Source organism: Mytilus californianus, unplaced genomic scaffold, assembly GCF_021869535.1.
Source record: "Mytilus californianus isolate M0D057914Y unplaced genomic scaffold, xbMytCali1.0.p SCAF_1, whole genome shotgun sequence".
NCBI lineage: Eukaryota > Metazoa > Mollusca > Bivalvia > Mytilida > Mytilidae > Mytilus > Mytilus californianus.
Window position 1 is genome coordinate 51699796 of NW_026262581.1, and position 11213 is coordinate 51711008.

Genomic DNA, 11213 nt, shown 5'->3' on the forward strand with positions numbered 1-11213 from the left:
TAGTTGGTTAATAGCTACGCCAAAAGTCGTCGTTGCGCTTTAAATCGCGTTAGTAGATCATTAACGAACAAGACTTACAATGAGATTTATTCACTCCCGGCATGCAAAAAGACTTAAACTACGTCACAGAAGTCAGGAAGTTCGAATAAATTAAATTATTAATTCCCAATTTTCTTCTTTATTAGCGTTCATATCCAGATAAAACTTGGTGAATATGTTTTTTATGGTATTATGAACATAATAAGATGAAAAGTTAAAAATCGCGAATTTTCCCTTTAACGTTTATAATAATTTTACCATTTGATCATTGTTGTTTCTACAAAAATGTATTTCAAATTATTAATATCAGCTTACAGGGAACTATGAAGAACTTGATGGTTCTTGTCCTTTGTTTGGTCAGTGCTGTTTACTAAAATCCATACACAAATATTGGACACTATAGAGGTAAATACATTCAATATTTACAAAATTGGAACATGCATTTCCAAATGTAGATAATGGTGGATTAAACCTGGTTTTTATAGCTAGCTAAACCTCTCACTTGTATGACACTCGCATAAAATTCCATTAAACTGACAAGAATGTGTGAGCAAAACAAAGACATAAAAGGTAAAAATGTCAAAAGTTTGGGTACAGCAGTCAACATTGTGTAAAATGTTTAATCACTATATAAAAAAAAAATAAGACATCTTTCCGTTTTATTTTCGTCGTATAAACAAGAACGTCCCTCACTATACGACCTCAATTGGAAGTTTCCTTCTATTTTCTTACATACTTGATATTTGTGTGAAACGGAGGGATATGGTAACATGTATTTACTGTATTTATACACATTATATATATATATAAGCATACTCATAAATATTTACTTAATTTTTATTTACTTATTTTTCGTTTTAAATTTGATGCAAACGAAGTGTTTATTATAGGATTAAACGCCTTTCTAAAGGAATTCATTGGTGTATATACTGGACCAATTAACTCACAAACAAATCAAAGTCTGAAGGACTTTTATAATATGGACTTGGTCCAGTTTATACATCAATGAATTATACATGATTTTCCCACTCGTAACCTCTATCACACGTAAATTGTATATTTGTGTCATTGAATTGGCCTGGTGCATGAATATATTTTTTGGTTAACGCAAAAAAATGTACTCCATGAAAATTATTTGCTATCTGATAAAAAGATGAACTACAAAAATATCTTATTTTCATTCAAATGAATGTTTTGTGTTTATTATTTAATTTAACGATGATTGCAAAGTAACGTCGAGCCGGTTTTTGTCACAGTATTATCGCTGCCATCTTGTTTACATTGATTACAAAAAATAGTTCCGTCAACGTCGTCTATCGAAAAAAAGGAATAACTTCAAGAAGCCCCCTCGACCAATCATATAAACGTGTTCCCTTATATGCAAATCAGATAAGAATTATTAAATAATAATAATTATAAAAAATTCGCAATATGTGACACTTCATTATCGTGCTTAATCTGTACCTTTTGAGACGAATCTGAATTAAGCGGTCATTGTCCGTCATAAGAAAATAATATGAAGTATTTTGCTGAATATGAATTTAAAATAAACAACATTCACTTCTTTTAGAGTTTGTGTTTGACGGAAAACAAATAAAATTCAATCTCATTTGTTCGTAACGATTCTTTGTACGCAAAAAAACGAGAAACAAAAACGAATTAGTTGCTGAATTTACAGGTTCTGTATACATGTATTAATAACACCATGATTTTCTTCTACTAGGCTATGTTGGAGGTTTCGTGGATGACCCCAACCGTATGTTAAAGCACAAGATACAGGTTTTGCATCTGATAACATTAGAGAAATGCAGAGATCACTGTAGAGGGTACAAGAATCTTGGATTACAGGTAAAACAGCAATAAGGACTTGCCAATCTTATCTAAAATAAGCAAATTGTACAGTAGTTGTGGTCCGCATTTTACATCTAGAATTGTTTGTCAAAAAAAGTGTTTCTTGAAGGTTTGCAATTCTGGGCATACATCAGTTGGTATATTTAATAGTAAGTACAGTTAAAATAAAATTGAGAATGGAAACGGGGAATGTGTCAAAGAGACAAAATCCCGACCAAAGAGCAGAAAACAGCCGAAGTAAGTTATAATAGAAAATAGAAAATTCCTTACACTATAAGTGCATCTGAGTTTACCCCCTCTTTATACTAATCTTATTCTTTACTTTTAATTGATTGAACTAAAAAGTGCATAAAGTATAGCGAAATCTAGACAAGGAATCAGAGCTTTGCATGAAGGATATATATACATTTGTACCTTAATTTAAAATAATTTCTTAAGTTTATAACAGCAAATTTCAATTAAACAATTTCGGTATTTTATTCCAGTACCGAAATAATGGGATAAGGTATTACATAGATTTTCAAATCAATGACAAGATCAGCAAGATGTGCAAAGAGTCAGAAGATAACAAAGTCAAAAATTTATAGAAAAAAAAACGATTGAGCAACATGTACCAACGAGATATTAAGCATAATTCAAAAGCAGATTGGTAAATATCTCTTGTCTAACCAATAAGTAATCACCAAATATATAAATCACCAGTACAAGTAAATTATCTTACCCTTAATATTCCAACTCATAATTTCAAGTCTCGATTTTATTTTTTTTTGGTAACATACAAATCTATATTTGTCAGGCCGGTCATTGGTGCCTTTGAGGAAACAAATATTACAGCCGAGCATATCCCCAAGCATCGGAATTGCAATGCAACCTTCCTTGTGGAGGGGAACTATATAGAATGTGTGGCGGGATTTGGAGAAATGCCATCTATGAAGGTATGTGAAATTAGAAAGATGTGTTAAGTTTTGGTTTGTGACCCGGATTTGTTTCAGTTAAATCTATTTATGACTATTGAACAGCGGTATACTACTATTGCCTTTGTTCACTGAAATAACGATCTACAGAAATGCCAGACGTCAAACATTTGGAACGTAAACAAAAAAAGTACAATAACAAAAATATCAAACTCCCAAGGAAAATTCTAAGCGGAAAGTTTTTAAGATCGCTGCCGGAAAAGAGAACGGTGTGAGGATAATGAATCAAATGCAATTAATGGAAGTTTTCATATTGATGAATGAATAAACGGATATAGCTTTCGGCAAGTTACATAAGTAAAATACACTACTGTAACAACAGCCCATGAAAAAGCCGTGAAATGTCTGTGAAATATCACAGGGCCTTCAAACATTTGGAACGTAAACAAAAAAAGTAAAATAACAAAAATATCAAACTCCAAGGAAAATTCTAAGCGGAAAGTCTTTAAGATCGCTGCCGGAAAAGAGAACGGTGTGAGGATAATGTATCAAATGCAATTAATGGAAGTTTTTATATTGATGAATGAATAAACGGTTATAGCTTTCGGCAAGTTATATAAGTAAAATACACTACTGTAACAACAGCCCATGAAAAGGCCGTGAATTGTCTGTGAAATATCACAGGGCCGTGAAAAACCCGTTAAATACACCGTGACTTTTGTAAAAAAAATATTTCTAAAGGCCGTGAAAAATATTTGATGTTAGAAAAAAGACCGTGAAATTTCAATATCCCGTGAAAAGGCCGTGATAATTTGTCCTTTCATGCTTAATGCTTAATAAAAAATATCACGGCCTTTTCACTGGTTGCTGAAACCAGTGAAAAGGCCGTGATATTTTTTCATGTCAATTTTTTCTTATCCTAATTCAGATTTAAAACATCCCATGTGATTATTGTAATATGGTCTAATTATTTCCACTCACATTTTTCTAAATATCCTATAAACTTTTCATTATTAATATATGTCTGTTTAAGTATTATTATATGCAATACTACTGTACAGGACTGACTTTTAAATGGAACCATTCATTGTTATAATTAATGACTTTGCGCCAATAAATATTTTGTATTTAAAGAAAAGTATTTTGCTTCTCGTCTGTACATTATTATAAACAATGTAAACATTAATTTTAATTGGAACCGAAACATGTAAAAACGAGAACTTCCCGGAATATCAGACCGTATCCGGATTCGTGTTTCTTTTAGAGTAATTGTAACATTTCCGCAAGGTTGCTTTGGAAATTTGAAAGACGTCGAAGGTCGATTAATATTTACTTTATAGATGCAAGACGAGTGACAGCAAGTTTGAGGTAAGTTAAGTTATTAATATTTCATTCTTTTATGCATCATATCACCAAAATGTTGATGACGTTTGTGAGCATTTCCATTGAACTGATTTTCACTGAATTTGCAGAAACCGCGCAAACATGCATGTGATATATTCACTTATATTTGAGTCTGTTGCACTTGATTCCTTTAATCATTTCGGTTAATGTTTTCTAAGACTTACCGGATCCTTTAAATACGATTACGGTTTTGTTTTGTTTATGTATTTGGGGAAAAAAGGGGGGGTCCTTTTTCCCCACACTGGCCATATAAAAAAAATGATATTTATGTACAGTACACTACGTAGACATAGACATATAGATAATTGGAAATGATTATAATAGCAATAAGTATCTCTGAAATGGAATTCACTCTGATAATCAGAGGTGTAACCCCCTTTGAATGTGTCGGGAGCTATTTAAGTATTTTCTGACTTGGCCGTCGGGACACAGAGTTCAAACTGGATTAATCAGAGGCGTAGCAGGGAAAGTATTTAATATTTGTACGGCAAAATGTCCTTTCTAGAAGGGTTTGTGCCATATCATAAGAATAACTGGTATGGCAATGAGGTGTCTAAAAAATAATTGGTATGGCGAATGTGCCTGCAGTAAATTAAAAGTTGCTACGCCCCTGGCCCCCTGTAAAATAAATATCTGTGACTCATTACGGCCACTTAGTCTAGACAAGTTTGGCTTAAGCCATACATATTATTACTGCAAAGAAACATTTTAATTTAATAGTCTGTCTTAAAAGTGTCTTTAGTCTTTAAAAAAATCTAAAAAAAATAATATAAGTTGACAATACAGAACTTCGTTAACTAATGATGCCATATTGGATAGGGGGCAGATTTTCTGGAAAATGGTATGAAAATATGGGAAAAACCTATGCATGTTTCCAAGTGGCTGTTCTGTTTCAATGATGTTTTTTAGTATTTTTCATACCATTTTCACCTCCAGTATGAACATTTGCCCCCTATTCAATATGGGGTCATTAACCGTGAAGTCCTGTATTGCTTGGAATAATATTGTAGCTGTTTTAAGTACATGTATGTACATAAATGCCAAAAATTAATTTGAATTTATAAATAGTTTTTTTATATACATGTATAATATATGTAATGTTTCTTTATTTATTCTAGGAATGAAGAGCAAAAGGATATAGCAGTCTTTATATAAAATAGTTCAGGAATCCAGTTGGAGAGAAGAGCTTTTCAGTTAAAAGTGTTTCCTGGGAATTAACAGGAACTTCTATAAATGTTTTTCTGGAATAGTTATTCAAAAGGGCAGTGAAGTGAAGGATAACATTAGACAAATATTGCTGAAGTGGTAAAATCAGACCCAAGAGATGTACAAAATTTCTACAATACATGTTACAGCTGACTTTAGCTACTTAATCACATTGACATTTGTGTGCTTTTATGTTTTCTTTACATAATTACTAGAGTTCTATTAAAATTAATATTTTTATTCTTTGTCACAATTATTACAAAAAAAAATACAGCAATTTATTATGGTTTTTCATAGTCTCACTTGCATTGTACTTAAATAAGTTGTCTGTAGATGTTTACACTAGGTTTTCAGGCATTTCACCTCACTTGATTGAAACAGCATTTAATTTTTTTGTTAAATTATGGCCTGAAAAATACATTTAACATTTTACATGAGTTTTCACAATCAGTGAATGGCTGTTTATCACAGTAGTACATGTACATTTCACGGTCTTTTCACTATGGGCACATAATTTATCACGACTTTTTCACGGTGTACATTTTTGTTTTTCACAGGGTTTCTACGGTCTCTTTACCCAAGTTTTCAGTTGGCACCTTTTCACGGCCTTTTCACGACAAATAAAGGCATATACTGTACTATATCTACATTTCACGGTCTTTTCACAATGGGCACATAATGCATTATCACGACTTTTTCACGGTGTGCATTTTTTTTTACAGGCTTTCTACGGTCTTTTAACCCAAGTTTTCAGGTGGCACCTCTTCACAAATTTTTCACAGCCTTTTCACGACAGACATTCCACGGCATTGTCACGGATAAGTTTCACGGCCCACCGAATATTAACCGTTACAAACACTGTAAAAATCACCAGCATTTTTACGGACATTTTCACGGCCAATCTACGGGGCATTGTTCCAGTAGTGATAGTGTTTGATAGATATTATAATTCAGATGGTTATATATTTTTCTTTTTTACAGTTTGATTTCGTATGAAAAGAAACACAGACAGAGACTATTACAGATAAACTGCATCGTCGTAAATGAAATATCTAAGTCATAGAACTTTATTTTAACATTATCATGTTATAAAATGTAGAATAAAATAAAATCATACCTAAAATCAAAGATTTAGTCTACTCAGAGTTATAAATATCCTTTCTAAAATGCTGCTTTGGAAGTTTTTTCTTGTAATCTTTATTATAAAATATCATAGTCTATCGTTTGGAAAGCCAAAGATGTTACATGATGCATAAAGAGATATATAAAGAAAGATTATCTATAAGGATCTACAAAAGCAGTTTCATAGATATAAGAAGATGTGTTATGAGTACCAGTGAGACAACTCTCCATCCAAGTCACAATTTGTAAAAGTAAACCATTACAGGTCAAAGTACGGCCTTCAACACGGAGCCTTGGCTCACATCGAACAGCAAGCTATGAAGGGCCCCAAAAATGACTAGTGTAAAACCATGCATGTCTAATTTTCCTAAGGAAATTTTACAATAAATTTAGCTAAACATATAAAATTATTAATTGAGAATTGATCACAATTTTCAAGATTCAACAATTAATCAATAAACACCCAGAAACATTGATAAATGTAACATTCGGTCATATATTATGAATAATTACATGACATAGATTAATAAAGGGAGATGTGGTTTATGCATCAATTAAACATGAAACAACGTTACTCAATGCCAAAAATAGTCAAAAGAGATTTTGAAGAACAACAAACAGTTTTGAACAATAGACGGATGACCATACAATAGATAGTTTTCCATTGACACAATTTCAATTGGAGTAATTTCCCTTTAGCAGTCATGTTGTAGGACAAACAGATTGTTTTTCTTATTTGACAAACTAAGTTTGAACTCATGGTACAAGGAAGTCTGATAAACGATCCTTACTAGATAAAAGTGATAACTTAAACATAGGTTTAGATAAAGAAAAATAGATATGAAAACAACTCTTTCTAAAGTCTAGTGGTCATTATTACAATTTTAATTTGGTTGTTTTGAGAAGGATTTTGTGTATATTGTCCCACAACGTGGCGTCAAAGGGGAACAACTCTAGCTAATATTATGTCAATGGAAAACTATCTATTTGTCAGCACTAAATGGTCTAGAGTCTATACAAAGTGTGAATAAATTACACTGAAACAATCGAAGATCTGCCATCAACGCCAAATTCTCCACATAACAAAAAACATTAAGACATGTGTTAAGACAACAACTGATGATTTACCTGAATTGAGACAGGTACTTCAATATGTGTAAAGGGTAACACTATTTTTTAAGATCTTTTTAATACACGATTCAATAATTATCTGAAATAACACTAACAAAAAGCTTGATTTAAGTCGTGATTTCTGGATTTTAGCATTGACATTTCATTATCTTAATTAAAATTATTTTTTCTTATGTTTTATGTGATTTTAAAATCAGGATCGTGTGTACATTTAAGTATAAAGTGCTTCATACAAAAAGTGATTCCGTTTACATTTTAAATCCTATCAAAATTTGAAAAAGAAACATTAAAATCTTAAATAACACGACACAGGAATAGTTCAATTTGATAGCGCGCTTTATATTTAACTATATAAGAAAATATGAAAAAAGTTGAGTTGTATTTTATGTATATGAATGACACAATTCTAGGGAATTTATTTACTTTTTTAATAACCAAGGCTACTTTTTTGTTTAGTTCAGTATTAAAAGCCTTATACTTCGACATTTTTAGAGTAGATTCGATAATTAGGTATGTCTTAATTTCTTAAGAATACGACGCTATCTTATCTGTATTTTATTAAAAAAAATTTTAAAAATTAAAAAAAAAACATATAAAATTCGGCTTGAATACCATTTCTATACAAGTAATATTTTCTATCCTTCTTTGATATATTATAATAACCACCAGTTTCTTTAGCTAATATGTACATATTTTGGTTAACTAGATTCTATTAAACTCTTTATACCACAATTGAGACGTCCGTTTAAGCCAACTAGGTTATACTTTCCTAAAATGTCTGACCTATCAAAGAATCGTACTGTATAAAGAATTTGTTATAGATAAAGAAAGGCAACAGTAGTATACCGCTGTTGAAAAGTCATAAATCGATTGAGAGAATACAAATCCGCGTTACAAACTAAAACCGAGGGAAACACATCAACTATAAGAGGAAAACAACGGAACAACAGAAATACTGAAGTGCAACAAAAACAAACGCCAACATACATAGAAACGAACTATTTGATAACAACTGCCATATTCCTGACTTGGTACAGGACATTTAAAGAAAAAAATGGTGGGGTGAACCTGTTTTGTTTTTTTTTTTTGGCTAGATGATGGAACACATTTTACATTTGAATTATGAGTTGAAAATGCTTCTGGTAAATGGGGCATTTAGACCGTGTTCCATCGCCAATTTCAACCTAATATTTACGTTCAGTCTATCTTATGTGTTAATACATTCGGTTGCCATGAGAGTCTCTGATAAGAAGTTATGAATACCATTATATTTTTAGATATACATGTAGAACATTAAAACGTTCCACGACAGGAATATCGTGAGTGACGTTGAGTTACAGTATAAAAATATTGACAAAAATACCAAACTACCAGGTAAATTGAAAAAGTGAGAAGCCCGTAAAATTTGACAAAGTAAAAACGTTAGACAATATGTATCAACCAACGGAAGGAATGGAAAATAACTGTCATGTTACTTAGTACAGTCATTTTTCCGAAGAGAACCTAGTTAAACCTTCAACTTGTATGCAGTTGCTTATATATATAGTTCCTTTAAATTGACAAACGGTAAAACTGGCGTTGGAAAACGCATCTTTTTCTAACTTCCTTAAAAGAAATTCCGTTTAAAAATCTGTTTTAAGGTTGTTATGTAGTTTGATTTCATTTGATGTAAGAACTACTCCTTTGAGTCCTTTTTAATGCATTTTCTAAGATAAATACCATTATGAGACATTGGTAAAGATTTAAGCTCATGACATTATAAAAACTTTGCGAAGACTTTCTTACTTTCTGAAATTCATGACAGTTTCATTGCACGAACTTGATAAACCAAGAGTTAACAGAACAGCTGTTTTGTTGTTATTAGAGGGATTGTAAGGAAGATTATTAAACGAAAATTAAAATGAAATATCGGCCCGATTTTGTAATTTATACATACATATCGTAGGTCTATAAGTATCATGTTCCACCTCAGTGGTCACGCTGTAGAGTACTCGTCTTGAGTGCTAGGAGGTCGTTAGTACGATCCTAGGTCGGCTCATCCGAAAAAATAGAAAATCGGTATGTGTTTCTTCTCGCGAGCTTCAGGAGTTCAAATTATATCTACAAGTAGGGTAACATGCATGTCTTCCTGTGGACTGTTACCTTGTGAACTAGTACGGTTTATTCCTGACTAAGCATGATGATGATCATCAAATAATTAATAAAGTTCAACAACGGAAAAGTTAATTGATAATTAGGGGGAAAATATTCAGCACTTGCCGTTAATTGCTGTGTGTCGTATTTCCTTTCTCGTTTATTGTTTTAACATAATTCAGGGTCATTAGTTTTTTCTTTTGAATCGTAGCACATTTTTTACTATCATGGTTTATTATAGCGAAAGTTGCGGGTTTGCTCTAAAATTGATTGTGTGATTGATTAATATTTGATATTTTCTTAATGTCCAGTGACAAATATTTTGTGCATGTTCAGGACTAGCTCCATGGTTGAAGGATGTACGGTGACCTATAGTTCAGGAAGTGGTAATTATGTAATCAAGGGAATTTATTTACTTTTTTAATAACCAAGGCTAGCTAGCTATTGTTTAGTTCGGTATTATAAATAGACGAAAAAGCCTTATAATTCGACATTTTTTCGAGTAGATTCAATAATTAGGTATGTCTTAATTTTTTAAGAATATGACGCTATCATATCTAAAACTTGTTAATATTTTTTTGGCAAATAAAAAAAAATGCAATTAGGATCGAATTCCATTCCTATACATGTTATGTTTTCTATTCTCCTTTGGTGTATGAAAAAAACCACCAGTTTCTTTAGCTAATATGTACATAGTTTGGTTAACTAGATTCTATTGAACTCTTAATACCACAATTGAGACGTCGGGACAAGCCAAATTGGTTATACTTTCCTTAGATATCTGACCTATCAAAGAATCGTACGTTATAAAGAACTTGTTATAGGTGATGGAACACTTTTTTCATTTGAGTTATGAGTTGAAAATGTTTCTTGTTAATGGGGCATTTAGACAGTGTTTCATCGCAAATTTCAACCTGATACCTACGTTCAGTCTATCTAATGTGTAAATAAGTCAGTTTCTCCGGGTGTCTCTGATAAGTAGTTTTTTACACCATTATATTTTTGGATATACATGTAAAACTTTAAAAAAAAAAGTCTACGGCAGAAATATCGTGACAATATATATATATATCAACCAACGGAATGAATGGAAAATTACTGTCATGTTCCCGACTAAGTACAGTCCGAAGAGAAAATAGTTAAACCTCCAACTTGTATAAAGTTGCTTATATATACAGTTACTTTATATTTTCAAACGGTGAAACTGGCTTTGGAAAATGCATCCTCTTCTAACTTCGTTAATAATACTCCGTTTGAAAATCCGTTTTAAGGTTGTTATGTAGTTTTATTTCAGTTGGTGTAAGAACTACTGATCTGAGTCCTTGTGAATATGTTTTCTCAGATAACTACCATTATGAGACATTGGTTAAGATTTAGATAAGAAATTTCCTAAGCTCATGACATTATACAACT

General features: G+C 31.7%; 2 long non-coding RNA genes across 4 annotated transcripts in view; both read left to right on the forward strand.

Moving 5' to 3' along the window:
* Positions 1–336: 336 nt before the first annotated feature.
* LOC127720851 (uncharacterized) overlaps positions 337–11213 on the forward strand; it is a 79707-nt gene continuing 68830 nt past the window's right edge. For all 3 annotated transcript variants that reach the window (XR_007990983.1, XR_007990982.1, XR_007990981.1), the window contains exon 1: positions 337–444. This is a non-coding gene — a long non-coding RNA (uncharacterized LOC127720851). The remainder of the gene's footprint in view (positions 445–11213) is intronic.
* Positions 4123–5654, forward strand: LOC127720922 (uncharacterized). The gene is made up of 2 exons (XR_007990992.1): positions 4123–4172; positions 5327–5654. It is a non-coding gene; the product is annotated as an uncharacterized LOC127720922 (long non-coding RNA).